We start from the raw sequence: 27,408 nt of genomic DNA on the forward strand, positions 1-27,408 counted from the left end.
TAGTCAGGCTTTATTGCATCTGTCTCATCAGAGGGTAGATGAGACCAGAGGAATTCTCTCTCTCTCAGCACCTCTGTCCATTTGCTTCTCTAGGCAATGACTTTCCCATGAGAATGAAAAAATTTGCCATTTCAGAGCGAGTTGGGTTTTGAGAAGTGTTTGATCTCCCTCAAGAGATACTTCTCAGAAGTTCTGCCAGCCCTCGATTATCTGTACAAATGAGGCCTAAAGAAAGACTGGAAAGATTCAATTCACAGATAATCTTCAAATTCCAGTTCAGTCTGTATTTTAGTTTCTTTCTGAACAAATTGTACCAGAGCAATTAACAAACAAAACTGACTGGATGTTTCCCTTCTCCTTTTATGGTCAATTTTGTGGATGTCAGCAGAGTGAGGAAATTGTCAAAACAGAGGCAATAGGAGAGAGGAAAGGGAAGAAACAAAACTCCCAGATAGTCTGCAAATGGGATAATGTAGTCTTGAATAACTAAGAAGAATCTAATTTTAAAGATAATAAAAGAAGGCCCAGAACACAAATCCATCTACAAAATGCACAGCCTCCTCCCCCAACCCTAAAACAGCTCGTAGGAAAACCAATAAGTAAACAAAAAACCACAAGAAAAACTCCAATCTACTGTCCCCATCCACATTTTCCCTGATCTAATCTACACATGTTCTAAGTTAAATTATATTCTAAAGAGGATCTGGGCAGAGAGGAGAAGAAAGCACAGAAGACATTTCTTATTTATGTTCCATCTGGCTTTGCTGTCAGGTATTGATAAAAACAGCCTTGCTTTCAAAACTGTACTAGCCTAAAACTTCAGAAATTGATCAACTTTAATTTGTTTTTCTTAGAAAAACCAACATCCAAGGAAAGGACAATGACTCAGCACTTCATTTTTTTTTTTTTTTCCCCAGTCTCAGACTTGTCAGATCATTATACCAAAAATGTTTGAAAACTTTTGAGACTGAAACTAGAACTTTCATTGAAGGCCAGCGTTTGGAACTCCTCAGTTAAGGGAAGCGACACTCTTTAATGACCTAATCATGCATATTTTTTTGGCCAGAGTCATTGACTGACTGCACATACTTAGTTCTGCTTTAGAAATGAAAATCTAATAAAGTTATTGGCAGTTTCATTGTCGTAGAAATTTTCTCCAATATCCCAACTGGAATTGTGAAAACAGGTTCAAATTCCTATAAGCTCTCTCCCCTTTCACCCTCAAATGCCACGCTTCAAAACCAAATGATTTCCTAAGAAATTGCAGGACTTGGCTGGGTTCAGAGGTCGAGGCATAGGGTAGGGAGGAGGAAGACTCTTTCTTCAAGTTGGAGGTGATTTGCTTTTTTCTGGAATCTTGAGGCTGGGAATGTTCTGCCTCTTGCAGAGAAATTCAAAGGAGCCATTGTGTTTGAAACTTCACTTCCCAATTGGCCTAAGATAGCAACATCAGAAGCAACAGATACTTCAGCCGAGACATTTTTTTAAAAGAAAAAAAAAAAAACAAAAAACACTCCTGAAGGCACTGAAGCCTAATTACTCTACAGCCCATAGTCTTCAAGATTGAGATCTCTGATACTATGTGATAACCCCTTGAGGAAGGGGAGCAGCTCCACCAGGACTTGAACAGATAGCATGTCTATGTTTTACCCAGAGTAAAACTGATATTCAAAACAAGTAGACTGACAATTGCTTTCATTCCTCCAGCTTTTGAATTGTGGTGATCATTATGCAGGATACAACAATACCATTTATTAAGCTATCAAATGAAAAATAAACTTTCCACTAAAATGTAAAAGGGATTTAGGATGTCTAAGAGTAAATGATTAAGGAATCAGTTTATGTTTATCACTGCCCCCCTTGCTTTTCTAAAAGATGTGTGTATCAAATCCTCATATTTATGATGGTATCTTTAAAGTTCTGAATGGTTTGGATCTTAGCCTTATAAATCCATGCTAAGAAAACAGAAATTTTTTTAAGCAGCATGGCCATACACTTACAGAGGCTGAAACTGGTACACAATACCCCTTGGGAGAAATTCCCCCAGTTTCTAGTGCTCCTGTGACCCAAACAGAGATGAACTAAGGGCAGGAAAGAAAAAATGAAGGAAGTAGTCATCTGGGAAACACTGGAGGTGGAGGATGGGGAGAGATGGCATTGGTTGATAAAGGGGGCTGATGAAACCATTATCAAGCAGGCTAAGGGAGTGGAAAGCCATGGAGACAGCACCATTTCCCAAATTTTAGACACAAATGAGGAGTCCTGAGTAATTTGAATTGTTCTGCCAGCCAAGTCAAATCCTGGGCCTCTCAGAAACCACTGGAAATGTCTCAGGTTTTCTCATTCTGCTATTTTGATGGAAATTAAACTTGTAAATCAATAAGAACAGAATCAACTCTGTTGAACAGCTCTGTTCCTTTATGCTCTATTCTCCAATGTACTACGTATCTGATTTCCTGCCCAAATGATTTAAGATTCCCAAATGCAAGTGAAAAAAATTTGTTTGAGATTTGCTTGTAAAATCACCTAAATCTCAGCTCAAGTCCCCTATTCAGAGAACATTTTAAAGTAGACGTGAAGCAAAAAATTGTATAGTCCTCTTTTGAAAAAAAAGACATTGGATGCATACCCATGAAAGGATTATGGAATAGTCCTCAAAAATGCTTGAAGTGATTGACATGTACATACCAGGGGAATCAGATGAGTCATATAGACATGAACAACGTCTTCAAGCTTCTTCAACTTGCCCTTGTGTACCCTTTGCTGGTTCCCCTCCCGCTCTTCCCCTCCTCTGGGCATCTTTTCTTTTTCTTTTTTTAACCTGTGTCATCTATTCTTTCCTCTAGATTTATCATCCATTATTCAACTTTATTTTTTCTATTGTATATTTCTGTTACAACTCCTTTATTATCCGATGATAACTATCTCATTCCTTTAGACCACAGACACACTCAAGAAGTCCTACAACTAAAGATATCAATTCTCATTATAGAAACAGGCACTCTCCCCTACTCTCAGCTGCCTTTCTCACTCCACCAATTAAGGTTTTCCAAATCTGGAGCAAGATTAAGAGATATGTGCCCATTGCTAGCCGTGGCTGGTGGTTGCTGAGAAACTCCAAAACAGAGATCACGCAAAATGAAAGTATGACAATCCAAGAGAAGCCTGGAACCAATACTTGGGACAAGTGTCATTCAATTCCTGATTCTTGAACCCTGACCCTGAGGTTCCCCTGGGCACCCAGTGCAACCACATTTCCAAAAAGCTCCACCCTGGTTCTTGAATTCTTAACTCTCTGCATCTGGCTACTGAATCATCAGGTTGCAGCCTCACTGGGGCACTCTCAACTCCTAGTGACTTTGTGATCCCTAACTTACCCTGCTGAACACCTTTCAGGGGCTTTGCCAAAATCTCGCATTTTCATTCACTCTGTTATAAAGCCTCCTTTTCAACTATAAATATTTAGACAACTAAAACTACAGTTTGCCATCCTCTTGGAGGCTTCATGGAAAGGACAGACTTATGTGGCGAGTGGTCTCTCTCAGCCATAACCAGGGCTGTGGGAGTACGGCTCCCCAAGTGTGAAAATACTAAACATTTAAGCAAAACGTTTTGTAAAAGAGCATCTGGTTTAAAGTTAAAAAGGGAGAAACTTCAACCACTTGACAAAGATTGACAGAAAGAGTGAAAGGAAAAATATGGGAAGGGGTATCATGTCCTGGGATTGTCAACCAAGGGCAGACTCGCGACTCTTGCTCATTTCTGCTAATGGAGGAGTCATTGCCCAAATAAAGTCAAATCTTCAGTTTCAACTTCTTCCATAATTGGTACTGGGACTGTTGATAGCAGAAGTCTACCAGTTAGGCTCATGTGTCCCAGTATGCAAATATACATCTTCTGATACACACACAAGGAATTTTAAATCACAAATAGGGTACTTCATAGCAGGTAGCGCAACAGTGATGGCAATATGAAACCCAACTCAAACCACATAAGCATAAAGCAAGAAATCCACCCCTCATGTAACTGGTAAGTTCAAGGTATGGTCTAGCTTCAGACCCAGCTCACCTGAGACCAGGTGTTGAAACAAGATGGTCAGAAATCTATGTCTTTTTCACCATCTCTTACTTCAACCTTATTCTGTGTTGGCTTTACTTTCCTTTCGACCCGATTTTAATACCTGTAAGAAAGACACCAGTTGCTCTAAGTTTATACTTATCTTTACCAAGACATCCTGAAAAAACATGTCTGTTTCTCAGAAATCATGTCAAATCCCCAAAGGACTCTTTAGAGTGCTGCTTCAATCACTTGGTGGTGGGGAAATCCTGGCCACTTGATTGACAGCCCTACCAGAGTCACAAGGAATGTGGGAGGGGAAGATTCCGAAGGGATGAGCCTTTTATCAGAAGAAAGGAGGGTGGAGACTCGGTAGTGGAAGGCAGATGTCCTCCAGGCAGTGCCAGTCCAAGCACTTTGAACCTAAATCACTTGCAGGGGCCTTTGGAACTCATTAGTGTCCCCTGGCTTGATAGAAAGATATCACCTTCCCTTCCCTCCAAGTTGCTGCGATGCTTTTCGTGTCTGAGTGGAAAACAGACCTCAGCACCTTATGAGTTCCAACTCAGATCTGAATAAGTTCTGCTCAGCAGCTTGTGATGGTTCTTTTATTGCCATTACCGATCATCATGTAAATAAGTAGTTACTGACTTAAGAACTCACTATTTACACAATAACCCTTGATGGGAACCATGATCCCTTTACACACTATTATAGAAGTGCATAATTATAGACTTTCCAAATGGGTATTTCTTTTAGACATTCGCTTGTAATAGCTCCTTCAAAGTTGTTAAGCTTTTATCATGTGAAGACCCAAGTAGAATAAAACACTTAGTTCACTCCTCATTGACCTAATAGAGAACAAACTTATCTTTAAGATGGCAGGAGCTTCCTGCCAAGAACTCATGGACAGCTTCATTAAAAAAAAAAAAAAAGTCTGGCTGGGGTTATTTGGGCAGGACATCAAGTTGCTATTAGATCATGTTCATCTCATTTAGGAATTAAATATTGACACTAACTGATCATCGGTTATTGTTTCTTTAGTCCCTACTGAAGGAAATCTTGTCGCACGCACTTGTCCTGTCTTTATTACTATCCAGCAAGAGTTCTATAAAAGTAAAATGTTGGGTGGGTCCACTGTCTTTAACATTTCTCATTACTCAAGCACAGAACATAACTTTAACAGAGAATAAGTTTTTGTTGTGTATTGAATACATTGGTCCCATCAAGGAAGCCACAGCCAGGATCAAGAGGTTGAGAGATACCTGCTGAGGCCATAAGCTTAAGAAAATGGGGTGATGTGGCTGATTGATGTCAATGTATTGCAAAAACCACCACAATATTGTAAAGCAATTATACTCCAATTAAAATAAATTACTCAATTTAAATAAAAAAGAAAATGGGGTGATGTATGATGCGGTGTAATGTGTATTTGACACAATCAGGACATGTAATGTGTATTGCACTACAAAAATTATTGGCATACCACGTTCAAATGAGTCTCAGGATATATACTGAAATTTAACTTGCTTAGTTCAAATTAAGGAAACAGAGAAAGCGATGGCACCCCACTCCAGTACTCTTGCCTGGAAACTCCCATGGACGGAGGAGCCTGGTAGGCTGCAGTCTATAGGGTCGCAAAGAGTCGAACACGACTGAGCGACTTCCCTTTCACTTTTCACTTTCCTGCACTGGAGAAGGAAATGGCAACCCACTCCAGTGTTCTTGCCTGGAGAATCCCAGGGACGGGGGAGCCTGGTGGGCTGCCGTCTATGGGGTCACACAGAGTCGGACACGACTGAAGCGACTTAGCACCAAGTGTTCACAGCTCTATCAAAGGCACCAGACTTAGTGAGGGAGATACAAAGATAAAAATAATGTTTATTTTCATGCTTGCCCACCTCCATCAGGACTTTATGAGCCCTGCATCCTTCCTACTACCCCCATTGACTCTCACTCTCTCCTGGCTTCACCACTTAGAACTTCTCCTCAAGCCTTCAATAAGCACAGCTCCTTTTCAGTTTCAGCACAAGTTGTTCCTCCTGAACAGCATTCCCCTTCCTTTCTTCTGCTTGTTGCTGCTGCTCCTGAGTCACTTCAGTCATGTCCAACTCTTTGCAACCCTATGGATCATAGCCCCCCAGCCTCCTCTGTCCATGGGATTCTCCAGGCAAGAATACTGGAGTGGGTTGTCATGCCCTCCTCCAGGGGATCTTCCCAACCCAGGGACTGAACCAACGTCTCTTACATCTCTTCCATTGGCAGGCAGTTTCTTTACCACTAGTACCACCTGGGAAGCCCCTTCTTCTGCCTAGACCTTCCTAAAATGTCACCTCCTCAAGGAAGCTTCCCTGATTCCTCCAGGCAGAGCCAGTCACACTCTCCCTGCTTCTGGAGCACTTTCTTCAAACATCTATCTTGTACTATACACATTTGTATCTGTGTTTTTCTCCCCCATTACCCTATAAGCCAAGTTTATATCTGATGCACAACCATATTATCCAGGTGCTTGCAGAGTACCAAGTACAAACAAGTTACTGGTAAGTCACTTATGCAAAGAAAAACTATGTTATTCCCACTGCATTTCTGCTTTCTGGGCCTCCAAGGCTGTTGGAATAGAGACAGATGCATAAACCAAGATGAGACGAGCACCTTCAGCTCGGTCGTGAGATTCAAACAGCAAGCAGTGAGTGGGAGGGAGATACTTAGATGTATGGGGAAAGAAGGAGGAAGAGGGGGAGAGAAGCGGAGAGAGAGCAAGAAAAGTGGAGGTGAGGCATTGCCAGAGGACAGTGTGAGCCAGAGGATGGTAAGTGAGTTGAGGGAAGGGGCAATGTAGGACCCTGGTGTGACGGCCACGTGAGGATAGTGTGAGAGGGGACCTGCAGTGGGGAGACACTATGAAAGCATGTCAGAAAGGTAGACTGGAGTAAGGATTGACCTCTGAGGGTTTTGGGGCTTCCCTGGTGGCTCAGATGGTAAAGCGTCTGCCTGCAACGCAGGAGACCCGGGTTCGATTCCTGGGTCTGGAAGATCCCCTGGAGAAGGAAATGGCAATCCACTCCAGCACTCTTGCCCGGAAAATCCCATGGACGGAGGAGCCTGATAGGCTACAGTCCATGTGGTCGCAAAGAGTCAGACACGACTGAGCAACTTCACAGTGACTTCACTTTCTGAGGGTTTGGATTGCCTGGCTGAGGCATTTGCATGTGGACTCTGCAATGGTAGAAATTCAAGGAAAAGAGAGTAACATGGAATCATCTGATCCCATCTGGCTTTGAGAGACTCATAAGGAAGCTATGATGACTTGGAGTCCAGTGTTTCAGAACCATAACCTCAAACATGCTTTTCAAGAAGCTAATTTCTTAACCAGTTTCAGTAAGACACAAACCATCCTGGATGTGCCAGAGGAGAGAAAAATTTGCAGGTGATCAGCCCTGGTATTCCTCAGTCTCTAGATCCTCAAGAATGCCAGGCACTCACTGTGCCTTCTGCCTGGGACACTCTTCCCCAGAGTATCCCCTTGGCTGTCCCTTCCTTCCCTAAGATCCCTGCTCAGATGTCATCCCTACAGAGAGACCATCCCTCATCATCAGGTCAAAAATAGCACATACATCACTCTACCCCTTTGTCCTGCTTGATTCTGCTTCAAATCATTCATTGACTACCTGACGTCACATTTGATGTCTATTTCCTTGTAATCTATACCCTACAATACAGGGATTGTTCAACTTTCTATAGAAAGCTAGGCAGTAAATATTTTAGAACCTGTAGCCCATATGGTCTCTGTCTTAACTGTCTTAACTTCTTAACTCTGCCACTGTAGCATAATGTAGCCATAAACAAGCATAAATAAGTGAACATGGTTGTGTTCCAATAAATCTTCACTTACAAACAGGCTGTGGGCCAGATTTGGCCGTGGATCATAATTTGCTAATCCCTGCTTCACTAAAAATCTCCATGAGGTCAGCAACTGGTCTATCTTGCTCACATTGGGATTTCCAGGGCCTGGCACATTGTAAGGACTCAGTAATTTTCAAAGAATGCATAGGGCTTCTCTGGTGGCTCAGATGGTAAAGAGTCTGCCTGAAAGGCAGGAGACTTGAGTTTGATCCCTGGGTTAGGAAGATCCCCTGGAGAAGGAAATGGCAACCCACTCCAGTATTCTTGCCTGGGAAATCCCATGGACAGAGGAGCCTGTTGGGCTACAGTCCATGGGATTGCAAAGAGTTGGACACAACTGACTAAGCACACACAGAGAAAGCATACATGAATGGAGTTCTATGAAAAATAGATAGGGGTATAGGAATATTATACCCATGTGAATACACACATTCCCTTTGTGATGTGTGTCAAATTGGTTGATCCATGGTGGTCAGAAATACAGTCAAACATTATTCTGCATGTTTTCATAAGAATGTTTTGGAATGACATTAATATTAAAATCAGTGGATTTTGAGCAAAGTAGCTTGCCCTCTATAATGTGCACAGGCCTTATCCAATCAGTTGAAGGCCTGAAGAAAACAAAAGACTGATTTCTCCTGACCAAGAGGGAATTCTATGAACAGATGGCCCTTAAGTTGCTGAATTGACTCTTCCCTGGTTTCCAGCCTGCTGGCTGACCCTGCAGATTTTGAACTTTCCAGCCTCCATAATAACAAATCATATAAGCCAGTTCCTTAAAATACACACGCGCGCACACACACACACACACACACCACACACACGCACACACTATTGGTTCTGTTCTTCTGACCCATAAACACATAAATGTACACAGATTTACTCCATCAGTAAAGTAGGAAACCAATTGTATAACCAATTGGCATAAAGCAGCTTTCTGAGTCTGGCTTCCACCCTTCATCACCTGCATAGCCAGTAGACAACTTGGGTGAGGGTGAGCAGCCTATATGAGAGCCACACAGTACTGCTTGCTCCACACTGTGCCCTGGAGGCCAAGCTCTCTCAATCCCCACACCTTTGCACACCCTAGCTGCCTTCTGTGTGAAATAGCATCTCACTGCCTTTTCTCCTGGCTAATTTATATCCATTCTTCAAAACTCCTCCTAAGATCCCCCACAGGACAAGATTAGATATCCATTCTATCTGTCATCGCCTCATGACAGTATACCCCCTGTGTGACAGTTGGTTTGCTTCTGTCTACCATCCCCCACCCACCATGAGCCCCCATCTTCCTGAGGGGAGAGTCCACCAGTCTTCTCTCTGCTCACCCTTTGTCACCTCCTTTTGTCTGTGCCTGACAGGCAATGAAGGCATTAATGGGCAATTCGATTAATAAAATATTTTCAGAAACTAAACCAAATGGAAGATATGTCACTTATTTACAGTCTGTGAGAATACAGCTTGGGGTCACCCCAGGAGATGCAAAGCCAGATTCCAAGGGTATTAAGAATCCACACTAGGGGCCCCTGGCTGGGCAGAGCTCCCAGTGACCTGAAGAAAGATTGCTCAGAGTGAGCACCAGAGGTGGGAAGGACTACAGATGTCCTCTCAGCTCTGTACTATTTTTCTTCTCAACTTCTCAAAACACTAATAAGATGGGAACAGGGTGGAAATAGTAATGATTAAAAACAGCCTGAGCCTGGGCAACCACTTTCAGCTCTCCCATGTCAAAAATGTTCAGCTCTACTTAAGGGAGCAATTTGGGGGCCCATTGGTCCAATTTTTCAACAAACATTGATAGGAAAATGAAATTTACTTTATAGCCATAAACAGACACCTTAGCTGAAACACATCCAAGCCATCAAGGTAGGCTCACCTGGTTGACAAGAGCTCTCATTAACATCTGTGTCCTCAGTACGTGTGTGCGTGATAAGTTGACTCTTTGTAACCCCATGAACTGTAGTCCACTGGGTTCCTCTATCCATGGGATTCTCCAGGCAAGAATACTGGAGTGGGTGGCCGTGCCCTCATCCAGGGGATCTTGCTGACCCAGGGATCAAACCCATGTCTCCTGAGTCTTATGTATTGCAGGCAGATTCTTTACCACTGAGTCATCAGGGAAGCAGATGGCTCCTAACTCGATTGGATTCAGTCCAGTCAGATTTTAAGACTGTAGGCTTCCTGGTTCTATCAGTGACTTGCTCTAGAATGTTTATGCTCCTGCTTTTAGGTCTCAGTGCCTCAGTTTCAGCATCTGTAAAATAGGGAGAGTCATTCCTACCACCCACAACAGAGAAAGGTCATGGAAATACACGAGCTGGCATCTCCAAAGCACTTTGCCTTCCCATTACTTCCTCTCTATGGACCTGAGGTAGGATTATTATTACTGAAAATGTCAGCTATCCTCTGAAAGGATTATTCCATCAGAAAGCTTTGTTCAGGAACATTTCATAAAGGAAAAGTGAAAGCATGCACAATCTCTTTGGAACTAATCATAATTAGTCCCAGTAACAGTTGGGCCATTTTTTTTTTTTTTTTAGTTCATTTATAGTCAGATTCTACAAAATTGAAAACATCCAACATCTGGGCTGAAAACCTTGTACAAAGCCAGAAAGCCCCCCAAATGGGCATGTGTGGGCTTTGGTGACAGAAGAGCCAGATGTACTTTTTGCCTCAACTACTATTTTCAACCTTTAGGAGAAAAAAAAATTATAATTGAATTTTCATGATTACAAAACCCCTTGATTTTCTTCTCTAATTTTTTAGAACCATCTTTTCTGATTAGCTGTAAATTTCAGACTCTCCCAAAACAATCAGAAATTTCTAGAAAAGGAATCTCTTAACAAATGTATAAAGGCATTTGGGGGTCCAGTTGTAACCATGTAAATACTTTTACAGGGACAAATAATAGTTAGCATTTATTGTCCCTACATTATGGACAGGCCCTGTTTTAAGCACTTAAGGGGCATTATCTCATTTAATCTTTGCATGTACTCTGTGAAGTAGGTACTATTATCTTCTCCATTTTACAGCTAAGGAATGAAAGGAACAGATAGATTAAGTAATTTGCCCAAAGCACCATTAGTACAGAAAGAAAGCAAAGTGTTTTGGTTGCATCTTTATGCTTGAAGGAAATTTTCACTTAATTCAACCTTATTACAGCAAGACTCTAAGACTATCTTTGATATCGTAAACTTATTCCAACCAGATTAAATGCTCTCTATTCTGGGAAGAATTGCACAGAGCCTTTAATACAGCTCCCAGAGATAAGTTTGGGCCCGAGGAAACAGTCCTGACTTTAGAATTTGCCCCAGTTTCTACCATCTTTTTTGGTATTTTGGGGGAAGAAAACACACACACACACACACACACACATCCATATGAATTTATTTCAGCTATTTGCTAAAGAAAAGCTGTCTTCAGTTGCTGTTGTTTTCAGCATGCCACCTGACAGCATCTAGAAGCTTCCTTGGGGAAGCAGGGGAATTTGCTGGATTGCTAAACAGCCTTAGAAAATCTGCTGGGGACTCCATGGAAGGGCTTTATGAAGAAGGATAAAGAGAGTGCATTAGCGTTGCCTTGTTTCATGAAAAAGGGAACACACACAACAAAACTTGATTACAAAATCTCATTTTACAAACTCAAGGTGAGATGTACCACCCTGAGGCAATGGCCCACCCAGGGGACCTCCACCAGGTTCTAGAGCCTTCTGCTTCCTGTGTAAAAACCTGATTCAAATCCAAGGGCCAGGTTAGATAAAACCAGAAGGGTTTATATGCACAGCATTTAACTTTAAACATTTCTTTATGGAAATTTACAATGCACATCATTTACATATTCAATACCAGTGACAATTTACTTCTCCCATCTGAACAGGGCTTTCAACTATGCCACTTGAACTAAATTAATAAACAGTAATTACAGAATGTTGTGTGAGCTAGCTGTTGATGTTGAGCAGATTCTAATCAACACCTTCTTTTAAGGGCCAATTAAAGCTGAATGTATGCAATATAAACATCTTCGAGTATTTAGACATGAACCGCAGAACAAGGTAAAAAAAAAAAAAAGAAAAATTAAAATCTGAACAGTTAGACTGGGGATGAGCCAGTCAAACCTGGAGAGATGGACCCTTTTCAGCTAGTCTCTAAGGTCATGTTAATTTCTTGAAATGATGAGATTTTTATGAAAAGAGGAGGGGCTCCAAGGACTAGTTAGGCCAAACCCCATCCGTTCTGAGATTTCTCCAACATCTTGTATTATTTTCCATATGCTTTAAGTTTTGTGGCATTTCTTTTTCAATTGCCTCAAACAGTTTTCTCCTTAATTCATGTGCATCTCAGCGAAAATTTAATCTCCATATTTCTGACTCATTTGTGTATAAATCCTCCAAGTGTTGCTTGGTATTTAAGAAACCTTTCCCTCAGCCCCATCTTTGGCCATCCAGGAGCTACACAATGCACAGAATAGGCCCCAGGGCCCTCTATGGGACTTTACATCCCCAATAAACAGAACATACACAAAGCACTAGCGAGAGGAATTAGAAGCTGTTGGGAGAAAAAGTCAGCCTCTCAACATCAGTTGTCCTCAGAACCACTTGCCTCTGCTTCCTAACATGGCAGCACCCTGAGCAGGCTTCATGCCTTTAGGAAAGGGAGTGAAAGGGAGACATTCCAATAATGGTAAAAAGTACATTTCTGGATAATATACAAAACTGCAAAGACCCATGTATGTGGCAGTGAATGGGTTTCTTCAATAGTTGGGAGAAACTGGTAACCATATTTCTTCCAAAATAGGCATCTCAGAAGGTTGGAATGAGAACAAGATGCCGTAAATAATACTTTCTACAGAGGAGAAGATGGCACCCGTATAAAAGGATGAACCTAGTCCAAGTGGGCAGCTGAGGACACATTTGCCCCCAAGGCTGCACCCCTACAGTGCCCTGCTTCCCTCGGGCCACCTCGCTCTTGCTTTCATAGGCACACACTTCAACTGTCTTTCCTTCCTCTTTTCTACCGAGATCTCCCTTTTCTCCCTCCTGGACTTGCCTCGACTCTGACTAGCCAAATCCTAACCAATCTCAAGGCTAGCTTCATGCTTGTTTCTGCAGTGTCTATCTATCTGCCTCTGTCTCTGTCTCTCTTTCTCTATCTTTCCCCTCCCTCCTTCTGTAATTTGTACTGTCTACAATTTAACCATAAATAGCTTTGCTGACTTTGGTTAGTTACCCACTCCATTTGCAGGTATGTTCATCCTTTCCCTTACCCAGATTACAAACTGCTCGAGGACAGAGATTTTGTATTTACAGGGCTTTACCATAGCACTTATCATAGGACTGTTTATATGAGCAAGTGCTAAACGAATATTTGTTGGGTGAATATGAATGAAGCTTTCTTAAAAGTCAACAAAATGAAAGTCTCTGTTTGGATTCAAATATTTCCTCAATAAAATTTGGAAGTATAATGATAGCTTCTGTGCCAGGCATCAAATTTCAAGATAGTTCTTATTCACTAGTCAATAGTAGAGAGAATTATGGAGCTCTGGATTCAGGAGGGACAGGAAATTATTTTATCCCATAGTCCTGCCTCTGAAGAGGACTGTATGAAATACACTCTTGAAAAATAGTTGCTGAGTTTTGCTCTGTGAATAATCATAACCAAAGTAACAACAACAACAATAATAATAATGTTCATTTATTGAGTGCTTATTGCAGGAAAGAAAGGGCCCCTCACTGCTGTCTTTCAAGCCTCTCTGAGGCTTGGAAGCCACATTTATGTGGGTACAAGCCAGGTATGCCCAAGGACTCATGCCACCAAGGAAGATGCCCAGGCTCTGTCATCTCTCATCTTTGATACACTAGACCATTTCCTCCCTTGTCTTTCTTCTCTTCACACTCCTACTGGTTCCTTGGACAATCTCAGCTGCTTCCTATAGCATCAGCCAAAATTTCAGAAGTAGGAAGTGAGTCCTAGGATGGGATCTTAAGCCCTGTGCCTCTCCTGAGCTTTGGTTTCATATGTCTAATCACATGTAGGTCATCTTCGCCTGTGCCACCCTGGTGTCATACAACGACCTCAAACATCATGCGTCCCCAAATGAATCTCTGCTCTTTGCTATTACAGCCATCTCTTTTCTCTCTTTTTCTTTATAGATGGTCTCAGTACTCATCCTCCCACCTCTACTAAAAATCTGAACTTTTATCCTTGACAATGTGGTGAGGAGGAAAGACGGGATTCGGGAGTCAAAGAGGACTGAATTTGAAACCCATCTCAGCCATTGACCAGCAGATCTGGGACTGAACAATTTTTTAAATTTCTCTGAATATATTTTCTCACCTGAAAATGGAAATAGATTAACAAGGCTTAGACCTTCAAAAATCTTTGCTTCTTTTCTTTCTTTTTTTCTTCTCTTCCCTCTCCTCTCATTTCTATCTCTTCTTTTCCTTTCCCTTCTTCCCTCACTCCTCTCCCCGACTCCAAATCAATCACTGGTCCTGTCAATCAAGCATCCTAGATAACTTCCCTCTTCTCTCCATCCCTGCTCTTATCATTGTCTCACTCACAAGAACTCTAAATCTGGTTTTTCTGCCTCTATTTCCTCCTACTCTAATCCATCCTGCTCTGAGCTGCCAGTTACATAAATACCTAACTCCCTTATATAAAACCTACCATTATTCCCTAGTTGCTTCCAAGAGAAAACCCAAACTCCTTGGCAATGCAGCCAAGACCTTTCATGGTCTACCCTCAACTTACTTTTCCAGTCTATTTTGTTGTTGTTATTTAGTTGCTAAGTCGTGTCCAACTCTTTTGTGACACCATGTGCTATAGCCTATCCCTTTTCCAAGGGATCTTCTCAGACAGTAAAGAAACTGCCTGCAATGCAGGAGACATGAGTTCTATCCCTAGTTTAGGAAGGTCCCCTGGAGGAGGGCACAGCAAACCACTCCAGTATCTTGACTGGAGAATCCCATGGACAGAGGAGCCTGGCAGGATGCAGTCCACAGGGTCGCAAAGAGTCAGACACAACTGAGCAACTAGCATGCACGCACGTACTATAGCCTGCCAGGCTTCTCTGTCCGTGGGAGTTCCGAGGCAAGAACACTCTAGTGGGTTGCCATTTTCTCCTCTAAGGGATTGATCTTCCCAACCCAGGGATCGAACCCTGCATTGGCAGGTGGTTTCTTTACCACTGAGCCACCAGGGAAAGCCAGTCTTTGATTTGCGGCATATTAATTACAAGATATTGAAGAAAGTAAAGTGCTCAGAGTCTGAGCCTTTAGTAGTACCTTCCTCATATAGCTGTTATAAAGATTAAATGACTGACATAAGACATATAGGTCAATGGAATTGAATTGCAAGTCCAGAAATAAATCCTTACATTTTTTATGGTCAATTGATTTTCTACAAGGATGCCAAGACTATTCAACAGCAAAAAATAGCCTTTCAACAAATGGTCCTGAAACAACTGAATATCCACATGCAAAAAAATGAAGTTGAACCCTTACCTCACATCATATATAAAAATTAACTCAAAACAGAACTTAGACCTCAATATAAGAGGTAAACTATAAAACTCTTAGAAGAAAACATAGGACAAAATCTTCATGGACTTGCATTAGGAAATGATTTCTCAATGACATCAAAAGCATGAGATAAAAGAAGAAGTAGATAAATTGGATGACACCAAAATTAAAGAATTTTCAGCTAGCTTCAAAGGACACTGTCAAAGGGAGAACACAACCACAGAATAGGAGAAAATATTTGCAGATCATATACCTCATAAGGAATTTGTAAAGAATATATAAAGAACTCATAAAACTGAACAGTAAAAGGACAATGAAAAATAACCCAATTTAAAGATAGAGGAAGAAACACACAGATGGCCATTAAGCATACGATGCTTAACATCGTTACTTATGAAGGAAATACAAGTGAAAACCACAATGAGATGCACCTTCACATCCACCAGGATGGCTAAAATAAAAGACAGGCAGTTATAGTTGGGCAGTTCTTTAAAAAATTAAGCATAGTTACCACATGACTCAACAATTTAACTTTTATATAAATATCCATTAGAATAAAAAATATATTTCCATACAATAACCTGTGCCAATGGTCATAGCAGCATTATTCATAATAGTCAACAAGTGAGAGCAGCATACATGTCCATCAGCTGATGAAGAAGCCAAATATGGCATATCCATACAATAGAGTATCATTTGGCAATAGAAAGAAAGATGCTACAACATGGATGAATCTTGAAAAGATGTTAAATGAACTGATACAGACACAAAAGGCCATATACTGAATTATTTGTTTGAAATGTTCCAGATGGGCAAATCCACAAAGTTCAGTAAAGTAGTGGTTGCCAGGGTGAGAGGGGTAAGAGGAATAGGGAGTCATGCTGCTGATAGGTAGGTGCTTCTATTTGGGGTGATCAAAATGTTCTGGAATTAGATAGTGATGATGATCACATAATTCTGTAAGTATATTAAAAGCACTGAGTTATGCACTTTAAAGGAATTGATATGTGATATGTGAATTAATCTTAATAGCTGTTATAAAAAATTAAAATTAATTTAAAAAATTTTAGAAGATTACATGAGATACAGTGGTACACAGTGCTTACTCTTCTAACAGGAGCCTCTATTGTGGCTATATTGTTCTTATTCTGTTGTAACGTCCAGATTGCTTTAATATGAGCTCCTTGAAGATAGGGGCCACGACTTAAAACTTATATCTTGTTTACGTCTTTGCAGTCCCTGCAAAGATATTTGGCATAGAGAAAAAGATACATACCATAAAACTGTAGACAAATTAAAATGAATTCGTGAGTGAGCAAGTGAGGTTTGTACAAACATTTTCAGCACCTCCATATTACACTGGACTTTGGCCAGTACAATCTGCAAGAATGCTAACTGTTCCAAGGACCCTCCATGGTATTTACATCCCTGACCTTAGAGGGAGAGATAATAGGTAGCAAAGAGAGAAGAGTGAATCCTGGTGATAATCCTTCAGGCCTTACAAGCCATGACCCTTTCACTGAGTTTCTATCTGTTGTCCTGCTTTAAAGTTCTTCAGAAATTAGCAAAGCCAAATTTCAGAACACAGAAAATCTCAGAGCTAACGAAAAGCCAAGTTTTTATTTATTTTTATTCTAAGTCACAACTTTCTCACAAAAAGTTGCCAAGTGTTCCTTCTGAGCTCTATGGAGATAATATAAGTTGCAATTTTATAATTCCAGTCTCTTTTTTTACACAGGATTCCACTCTCTCTTCCTGCTGCAATGAGAAATTGGCAATCAGTCATGGAATCTTTCCAACCAAGTCTGGATATGACCTAAAAATACATCTTAACACAGTATTCTGAGAATAGCAACCTGTCTGACTTACCTTAGCTGTATAATGCATGTGTGCATGTGTGCTAAGTTGCTTCAATTGTGTCCAGCTCTTTGTGACCCATGAACCATAGCCCACCAGGCTCCTCTGTCCATGGGATTCTCCAGGCAAGAATACAGGAGTGGGTTGCCATGCCCTCCTCCAAGGGATCTTCCCAACCCAGGCATCGAATCTGCGTTTCTTACATCTCCTGCATTGGCAGGCAGCCACCTGGGAAGCCCAGCTGAATAACAAATCACCTAAAAGCTAAGTGACTTAAAATAACAACTATTTCTTTTGTTTCTCACTGTTCTGGGGGCTGACTAGGCCCAGCTAGATGTTTCTTTTACCCTATATAACGATGCTTGGGTTGCGTTATCTGAAAGCTTAACTAGCTAGAATGTTTATGATGACTCATGCTGACACCTGGTGCTGGCTTTCTGGGGGCAGTTCAGCTGGGCCATCAGCTGGAAAACCTCAGTTCTCTTCCTGGTTCCTCTGTATCTGGTTAAAGCATATCAGAGGAGCAGCCTCAATTCACGAGAAGATTTCACAATGATATGACTACTCGGAGGAGTGATTCATTGAGGGACTCCATGTAACCAGCTCACACATAGTCTATAGGAACTGGAAAGGAAGATGAATTCTGTTTGCCATTCCTGAGCCTTTGCTATACTTACCTGTTCTAGTCTGAAGCACGTCACGGCTTGAAAACAGATGTGTGACAGGACACAGTAGCAGAGCTGTGTGCATGTCCTCCTTCCCCTCCCTTCGCCACTAATCTCCACATATCCCTTGACAGACTCCTGTAACCCAATAGTGTTTGGAGTGCTTCTTCCACTCGTCGCCCATAGAGCTTTGAGAGAAAACCATTTCAGATTGCCTCAGCCAAACCTTTGTTATCAATAGCAGTTCCTATTTCTGGAAGGCCAGGTGTTCTGCACCAAAAATACAGAGCAGAGACACCAGATAACCCCCTACTCAGAGACAGGGACCACTTGGGTCTCCTTTGCTCTGGGGTAAATGGCAACTGAAAGCTGGAATCTTGGATAAGATGTACGGGCCACTGAGACTATATTGGCCAGAAGGGACCTTGCCACAGAGTTAGTGAATGGACTGCAGGAGTCTGTGAACCTCCAAAATTGCAGGAAGATTGTGGATGTCTGTGTTTTTTCTGGAAAAAAAGATCTATATTTCATCAGATGTTTTTTAATTGAGCTATAATGGACATAGCATTATATTAGTTCCAAGTGTATAACATAATGATTTGATATTTGTATATATTGAAAATGGTCACCACAATAAGTCCTGTTAACATCCATCACCATACACAGTTACAACTTTTTTTCTTTTAATGAGAACTTTCAAGATCCAGATTATTAAAGGGGACAGTATATTTTGGAAAAGGCTAAGAACTTGATCTCGCGTAGAATTATGTGATTACACTTTCCCCATCACTCAAAAGGCTAACTTGCAACTTACCCGAAACCACATCTTCCCACCTTAGATGCAGAAGTGTAGGTTTGATCTGTTATACACATCACAGTTAAGAGCAATGCAGCTCGATTATTCTCCACTGCCAGGTCTTTTTCATGCCTCTGTTTCTGTCCTCTTGCCCTGCTTTTCTTTCCCTCTCCATATCCTTCCACTCATCTCCTAGTGATTCTGTTTTTAAAATATTTTAACTGTATCCCTGGGCGTGACATCACCTGTTTCTAACATGAAATGGGCTATAATAGATAGGACATGACAACTGGAAGACATTGGATTACCTTCTATCCATAGGGTAACTCAGTCTGAGATAAGAACTAGTAGATTATGGAGAAAAACCAGTGCACACTCCTGAGTGCCCCTTGTCTCACTCAGAGGTATGTTTTCCCTTTAACAACCATAAGAGCAGAGGTGACATGCTATAGTATCTTGCTTTGATTAAATTACTCCAGTGGTTTCTTTCATCACTGTGGTAGTGCAAAAATTTCCCCCTTTAGTTTACAGTTTTCCTTTCCTTATTGTGTATATCCCAAATGCAACCAGGGGAGGGGAAAGGGTTGACTGACCCATTATATTGAATAATGGAGTTTCCTTATATGGATGCACCCACTCACAGACATCATCAACTATTCTTGCCAACTCAATTCATCAAGCAACAAATGAGCCAGGCACTCCCCAGGTGAGTGCAAAGAGAAAGAAAAAAATTTTCTGCCTTCAAGTTGCTTGTAGTCTAGTGAGAGAGACAAAGGTGAACATAGATAAATAGGAAGAGGAGGAGGCAGTGGAGAATTAGACTCAAGTGTTAATATCATCAGAGTGAAAGTAGAACAAGGAATTTATTTTTATCTCCCACTTCCGCCTTCAACTCCTTCTAGGATCTTCTGCTCTTGATAGTTCTCCCTTGTTGCTTTTCTTAAATAAAGAAACCAAAAGAGTAAGAAGTAAAAGGAGAAGAGCCTCTCACTCCAACGTCTTGTCTTTTTTTCTTCCAAGCATCTGTCTTCCTCCTTCTGTTCCTTGGCCCAGGCAGTAGACACTGGCCCATTGTGGTCCTTCCTGCTCTAGCTTTAAGTCTAATCCTCCATCACTTCACCCCTCAGACCCCCTTTGGCTCAAGAATCTGTGCTGACCGGCTCACATGTCTACTGTCTGTGCTGGGCCTTAGTGATACAAGGATGAATCCAATCACCATTCAGAGAGCTTGTTTACAAAACTCTCCTTCTCCTGGGGATCTATCTCGCCTCCATCTTATGTTCCTTTTTTATTTCTCCCACTCTCTCTCCTTGGACTATTTTTATTTCTATCTCAAGTGCTGTTAGAGGCCTCCTATGAGAAGGAAATTATCTATAATGGAACAGGAACATTAAAAGCCTCAGTTTCCTTGGAAATTATTGAACTCATGAGGGGTTCACATTAGGTTTTGAATTTTGAGAACTAAGTTATAGGAAATTTTGTTTTTCTAACAAAATTATTTTAACATTTGTTCTCTCTAGCTCTTCTTCAGATATTGTTCTTAAACCTCAAGCTGTTATCATTTTCTGTAAGTTTCAGTCAACGCCAGATTCTGAAGGAAAGGCTCTTCAGATTCCTGAATGTGAACTAAATCTGTCCCAGATAGGAAGCCTGGAAGTAGCTGGTGCCCACATCTGTGTGTGTGTATGGGACAGGGTGTGGCTGAGAGGACTCAGCTGATCTATGTGGTCAGCGGGGGTGTGGCACAAGCTTAAGAGACCACTAACAAGAGTTATCAGTTTTCAATCATTCATTTATTCACGTAAATACATTTGGAGTACCTACTTTGTATTAAGCACTAAGATGGATGTTGGGATTATAATGATGAACAGGACAGACACAGTTCCTTCTTTGATGGACTCTTTAGACCAGCTGGGAATATGAACAATCAAATACGCACTGGAATTCCAATAAGGTGTCCTGAATCTACGACAGTGCTGACCATGTGCCGGGCCCTGTGTTAGGTGTGCTGTACTTCTTATCTTCACTTAATGTTCCTAACATTTCTATTCCGCTATAGCTCAGTGGTGAAGAAAAGTGAAAGTGTTAGTCGCCCAGTCGTAGTGTCTGACTCTGAGACCCCATGGAATGTAGCCCGCCAGGCTCCTCTGCCCATGGAATTCTCCAGGCAAGAATACTGAATCCGTCTGCAATGCAGGAGACACAGGAGACTCGGGTTCCATCCCCGGGTCGGAAAGATCTCCTGGAGGAGGAAATGGCACTCCAGTATTCTTGTTTGGAAAATTCCATGGGCAGAGGAGCCTGGTGGGTTACGGTCCATGGGGTCGCAAAACAGTCGGACACGACTGAAGCAGCTGAGCGCACACACACATGAGCTGAGTACTATTATTCCTCCTTCACTTTACACTGGAGGAAACTAATACAAAGTAGCAAAATAAGTCACCTCAGTTCCCAGAGCTTTGAACCCTGTTCTGTCTGACTCCACAACCAGAGGTCTTATGCCCACACCACACCATCTCACATAAAACCAGAAAGTGGCACCACGCTGATGTCATAAACCCACTGTTGTTAGGACCCGGAAAGGATAAAACAAAGCAGCCTTTGCAATGTCTCAAGCTACTCGTCTGCAGGGTGGTCTCTTAGGAGAATTAAGAATAAAATAACAACATGCTTTCAAAAGGTTATTCTCTATGACCCAAACTGTTTTCTAGTTCTATGAGTGAAAAGAATCTCTGCAAAACGAATAAAAATGATAAAAGAATTGTTTTAAAAGAAGATTCTCACTCATTTTCACAAAGGCTGTATTCATATTTCCAGGGCTTTGTCAGAAACTCAAGGCTAAAAAGAAAAAATAAAGTCTAGCTCCCCTTCTTAAGAGGAAAAAAGAGAGAGAAAGAAGAGACTCTACATAAAAGCACAGTTTAAAAATTCTATCTCCGGCCAAGGTTAGCAGACTGCCCAGGTCTAGACAACCCCACTGGAACCCAAAATTTGTAAATGCCCCATGGCTCACTCCCTGGAGTGTGAGGGGACGAATTCCTACAGCTGTTATCACCATTTAGCAGCTCAGAGGAAAGCAGCTATTCTTTGACTTTTCCTGGGAAGATTTCTTTTACTAATAGAAAAGGATAAAAACTTAATTCTTGCAAAAAGAAGAGGTCTTGAGAAAGTGGACCTAAAAAAATAATCCATTCTGACAAAAGTTGCTTCATAAAGAATTTCCCACCGAACATGTATTTGTAGTTGTACATGATATCTTAACTGGTGCATAGACTGCTTATTGGAGAAGGCAATGGCACCCCACTCCAGTACTCTTGTCTGGAAAATCCCATGGATGGAGGAGCCTGGTAGGCTCCAGTCCATGGGGTCGCTAAGAGTCGGGCACGACTGAGCAACTTCACTTTCACTTTTCACTTTCATGCACTGGAGAAGAAAATGGCAACCCACTCCAGTGTTCTTGCCTGGAGAATCTCAGGGACGGGGGAGCCTGGTGGGCTGCCGTCTATGGGGTCGCACAGAGTTGGACACGACTGAAGCAACTTAGCAGCAGCAGCAGCAGACTGCTTATAGGAATGCTCATATTCTGAATCCAGCTTTGGAATAACCAACATGATGGGGTTTTGCAAGTCATTTCACTTCCCTGGGCCTCAATTTCCTTTTTCTATAAAATGAGGATGTTTGGACTTTATACTTCTTCAGCTCTAATACCCCGTGACTGTGGCCCGTGAACCCAAACTAGATAGTTGCTTGTCCTGATGATCTTTCCAACAGATGCATTCCCATGGGAAACCAGACTCTCTGAGCATTTATAGCAAGCCATATTTATATCAGTGGGTGGTCACCCAGCTTTGACAGCCTCCTTCATGCCAAGAGAAGTTTGAGATAGGGAAAAACTCAAGAGAAAATTAGGGTGAAAGATGGTTTGAGTAACTTTCTGACCTGGAAAACAATGAGGTTCATATCAACTGCGTCTAAAGATGAGGAAACTATATATAATGATCTATGTCACGAGGATAATATTTTTAAGATATCAATCCTCTGTATACCTTTTACCTCTTCTTCTAAACTATGTTTCATAGCAGCCACTCTATATCTTGATCACAAAGGATGTAGAGAAAAATGAATGTCACTTCAGGCAGGAGGAAGTAATGCTGTGTGTTGGGAAGAGGGGGAGAAGGAGGGGTCCTCCCACCAGAGTGAAAAGGAAAATTAAAATCTGTCCTTCTATCCCCCTGTGGGTTGTGGGAAGCAGAAGGGGACAAAGGGAGAGGATAAATGATGAGTCACACATGCTGTGAACAGTTTCTCTGAGCCAAAGTTCTTCACAGTTAGTCACTGCTGCACAAGTTACTACAAACTTAGCAGCTTAAATCACGTGCATTTATTATCCCACAGGGTCTTTCCTTAAGCATCTCACAGGGCTGTAATCAAGATGTCACAAAGCTGTGTTCTCATCTGAAGACCTTCTAAGGAGGAATTCACTCAGGATTCTTGCTTCTAATTGACCCTTATAGTCCCTCCAGCCCATCAGATTCTAGAATTCACCCACAATTCCTAGAGTTCATCTATAATTCCCTGCCATTATCAACATGGCCATGGCCATTTCATCAAGTCAGCAAGAAAAGCCTGTAGAATGATCTACCAGCAAGATGAAGTTTTATATAATGAAATACAGTCACAGGGCTGCCCACCCACATGCAAGAAGAGGAGGTTATACAAGGGCATGAAAACCAGGAAGAGGGGATCATAGGAGGTCACCCTAGAGTCTGTCAGTCACAAATACCAAAAGCAAAGAGGCCCTTGTCTGAATCTCCCAGGAGGGATTGTCTTGCAGAGTATGGCCCCCACCCCATGCCAGCATATGATGGCCAGAGCAGAGCAAAATCATGGTTAAGCTTTGAGAGGGACTGAGTTATGTTTCCTGGAGTTTCCCTCCTTATATAGAAAGTGTTCAAAAGTTCCTGGATGCTCTAGAGAAGGAACTGAAAGTGACTGACCTATGGGGCAGTTAGTTCACCAGAGGAGTCCTCAGGGTAGAGCAAAATGGCCCTGTGGACAAGGGTAGCCAGGCCAGTAAGCAAGGGGGGAATCACAGCCAGACCTTGGAGGGCTACACAGCACCAGCTGGGTCAAAAGAGAGGCCCTTGGGCCAATACCAAGCTAAAATAGAAGAATCTCAGGTTTCTAACAGCTGATGCCAGCTGAGCAAGCGCTAACAATACAGGCTAAAGACAAGATCCAACCAGGCTGGTGAAGACTCAGAGAGCAGCCAAGGGCCTACGTGAAGACCGCTGGGACCACACCCCATTGCTATGGCAACAGAGGAAACTCCCCCATCTCCCAGCTTGAGGAGGAAGATTTGAAAATCTGAGCATTTACCTGAAAGAGATCATTTTAAACCAAAGGAGACTGACATATTGTTAACTGGCTCATTTAAAGTTCACATTTGTTTCTCTGCTTACCCCAGGGCTGAAGGTTCTTGAAAAAAATTCAGTCAGTTATAGAGAAATAAAGAAATTACATTTTCTTTGTACAATTGGATTGTGTGAGTAAATTTGTAATCTTGCTACACCTGCTATGTAACAGACACTATACACATATGTTTTCATAGCATTCTCCCACAATCCTATGAGGTAAGTGTTATTATATTCCCATTTTACAAATGAAGTTGAAACTCTGAGAGGTTAAGTAATTTACGCAAGGTCACACAGCTGGTAAGTGGGAAAGTTTGTGTAGAACCCAGAATTCTCTGACTCTAATTCTTATGCTCTATTCACTGTACCTCTGCGTTAGTTGGAGTAAACCAAGTCCTGTAACAGGCATTCCCCAAATCTCAGAGGCTTTGCACAATAAAATTTTAGTTCTCACTCATTTCACAGTCCAGTGCAGGTTGGTGAGGGAGGGTTTGCTCTGCATAGTCTTTGGGAGACTCAGACTTTTTCCATCCTCTGGTTCCACCCTGTTCTAAACTCTCAGCATCCTTTCCACTCAGCCAGAAAATGAGAAACCACTGAGGGTGTGTAGGGTGATTTTATGGGTCAGCCTAGAAATGGCACACATCACTTCTGCCAACATCTATAGGCCAGAACTCAGTGATATGACGCCACCTAACTACACAGCAGTCTTCCCAGGTGACTCTGTAGAGTCCACCTGCCAGTGCAGGAGACTCGGGTTTGATTCCTGGGTCAGGAAAATCCCCTGGAGAAGGAAATGGCAACCCACTCCAGTATTCTTGGCTGGGAAATCCCATGAGAGAGGAGCCTGACAAGCTGCAGTTCATGGGCTTGCAAAGAACTGGACATGACTGAGTGACTGAGAACGCATGCACACACACAACTGCACAGCAGGCTTGGAAATGCATAGGTGTGTGGCTAAAAGACGAAGATGTGGAATTTGTGAACACATAGGATACTTTGCCACAATCCCATAAATTCATAACCTAAAAGATGTATATGAAATCTTTCCCACCTCCTTCACTTCAGAAGAGCCAGATTTTCCCATCATTATCTCTGAAGGTCAAATTCAGAAAATTAATTTGATAATAAAATGTTAAAGATAGTAGATGCAGCCAGAAAACTTAACGTGTCTTCATGATACTCTAAATTTTGCATGAGAATTTTGCAGTGACTTATCTATGATCTCTTTTGGTTTTATATAAAGGAATCCAGAAGCTGAGGTCCATGAGTGACATGTCCTCTGAGTTGTCTGTAGGAAGAAAGCGAGCAGTGGTTTATTCCAGTTGCTTAGTAAACCCTAGAGTAACCTGTGTTTATGATATGTCTATGGCTTGGGTGCTCGAGTTCCTGAGGGAGGTTGTTTTACTAAAGTCTTGGAATGGCCCTAGCTAACTGGATTTAAGTCACTCAGAAAACTGAGAAAAATATATTTAAATCATAACTGAAGTTACCTTGTCATATTGAATTTTGGATTCTGGGGACTGATAGGCACGAGATGAGTGCTTATTAATTTGATCTTGCCAAGAAATTTCTTTTAATGATATCTATAGAAAGATGAGCTTAGAAAATGGGTCTTTGGCTGGGATAACAACAATACTTTTCAAAATCATTGATAATCTGGAATAATGTAATGCCTAATAAATGCAGAGATAGGACAAATAACTATCCACTTGGGGATGGTTGCCATGTGTTCCTAACTTAGGCTGAGATCAGTGACATTGCAGCTGTGCTTTCCGGTGTCCTTCAAATTTTGATCAAGGAGCTGAAGAAACCAGGGCTCATGGAGGCAGAGCAGGGGGTACAGGAAGGGCACTGGTTCACCACCCTTAGTTCAGACACTAGTTCAGACACTTAGTTCAGACATGTAGTTCTGTCTGGGGCTCTTGTACAAACTGAGTTACCATATAAAATCTGAAGAAAGAATACTAAGGTTAAAGAAGTTGGTAAACCAGTGTACTAAACCATGGGACTTGCTTGGGGATTACATGTGGCATGAGTAATTCTGCCTGTCTCTCTGTTCCTGAGAAGGAAGCAAATGAGTAGGTGATGGTGGATGATTCGGAGTCTATCTTTCTCAAAGGCATTTTGGAGAGTGGAAAGAGTGTAGACTTTGGAAACAAACAGACCTGAGATCACAATATGGACCTTATTAGATACATACAGTAATATACTGACCTGATGGGATGGTTATGAGGAATATGGACAATCACAGATTTAAGGGGAGGCTACATAATTGTAGTGGTTAAGAGTATGGTGTACAGCATTGGACTACCTAATTCTAGGTGCTACCTCTATCTGGGTAATTTTGCCGCTGCTGCTGCTAAGTCGCTTCAGTCGTGTCCAACTCCGTGCGACCCCATAGACGGCAGCCCACCAGGCTCTGCCATCCCTGGGATTTTCCAGGCAAGAACACTGGAGTGGGTTGCCATTTCCTTCTCCAATGCATGAAAGTGAAAAGTGAAAGCAAAGTCGCTCAGTCGTGTCCGACTCTTCGCGACCCCATGGACTGCAGCCTACCAGGCTCCTCCATCCATGGGATTTTCCAGGCAAGAGTACTAGAGTGGGTTGCTATTGCCTTCTCCGGATAACTTTGAGCGAGTTAGTTAACTTCAGATCCTCCATCTTCTCATTTATAAAATAGATTTAATAATAAATATATATTATATATAAAAATATATATTATATATATAAATATATATAGTATAATATATAAATATATATAGTATAATATATAAATATATTATATTATATATATAATATATAAAATAGATTTAAATATAAAATAATAAATATAAAATAGATTTAATACTTATAAGCTTGTTATAAAGATTAAATGAAGCCTGTAAAGCACTTAGCACAGGACCTGACATATAATAAGTTCAGTGATGACAATTCTTACAAATAATTTTTCATTTAAAGTCCCAAGCATAGATCCAGATACACAGAAGAAAATAAATCTAGCTACGACAATTTTAACACAATAGTTCCCCTTAGAAAATATAAAAACAAAGTAAAAAAAAAAATAAGGGGACATAGGTTGCTAATAAAGAGTGAAGGAGTGATTTTTTTTGACAAAGTTGAGGATAGATAGAAAAATTGAATGAGTAAATAAACAAAAGAATGGGGTTATTCATGGGCTTAGAGACCATGGATAGA

The 27,408-nt window shown here is 41.5% G+C and overlaps 1 long non-coding RNA gene across 2 annotated transcripts in view; it reads right to left on the bottom strand.

The window, feature by feature from the left end:
• LOC123334072 overlaps nucleotides 1-27,408 on the bottom strand; it is a 71,006-nt gene that overhangs the window by 790 nt on the left and 42,808 nt on the right. For both annotated transcript variants that reach the window (XR_006551831.1, XR_006551830.1), the window contains one exon: nucleotides 4,069-4,180. This is a non-coding gene — a long non-coding RNA (uncharacterized LOC123334072). The remainder of the gene's footprint in view (nucleotides 1-4,068; nucleotides 4,181-27,408) is intronic.

Source organism: Bubalus bubalis, chromosome 6, assembly GCF_019923935.1.
Source record: "Bubalus bubalis isolate 160015118507 breed Murrah chromosome 6, NDDB_SH_1, whole genome shotgun sequence".
NCBI lineage: Eukaryota > Metazoa > Chordata > Mammalia > Artiodactyla > Bovidae > Bubalus > Bubalus bubalis.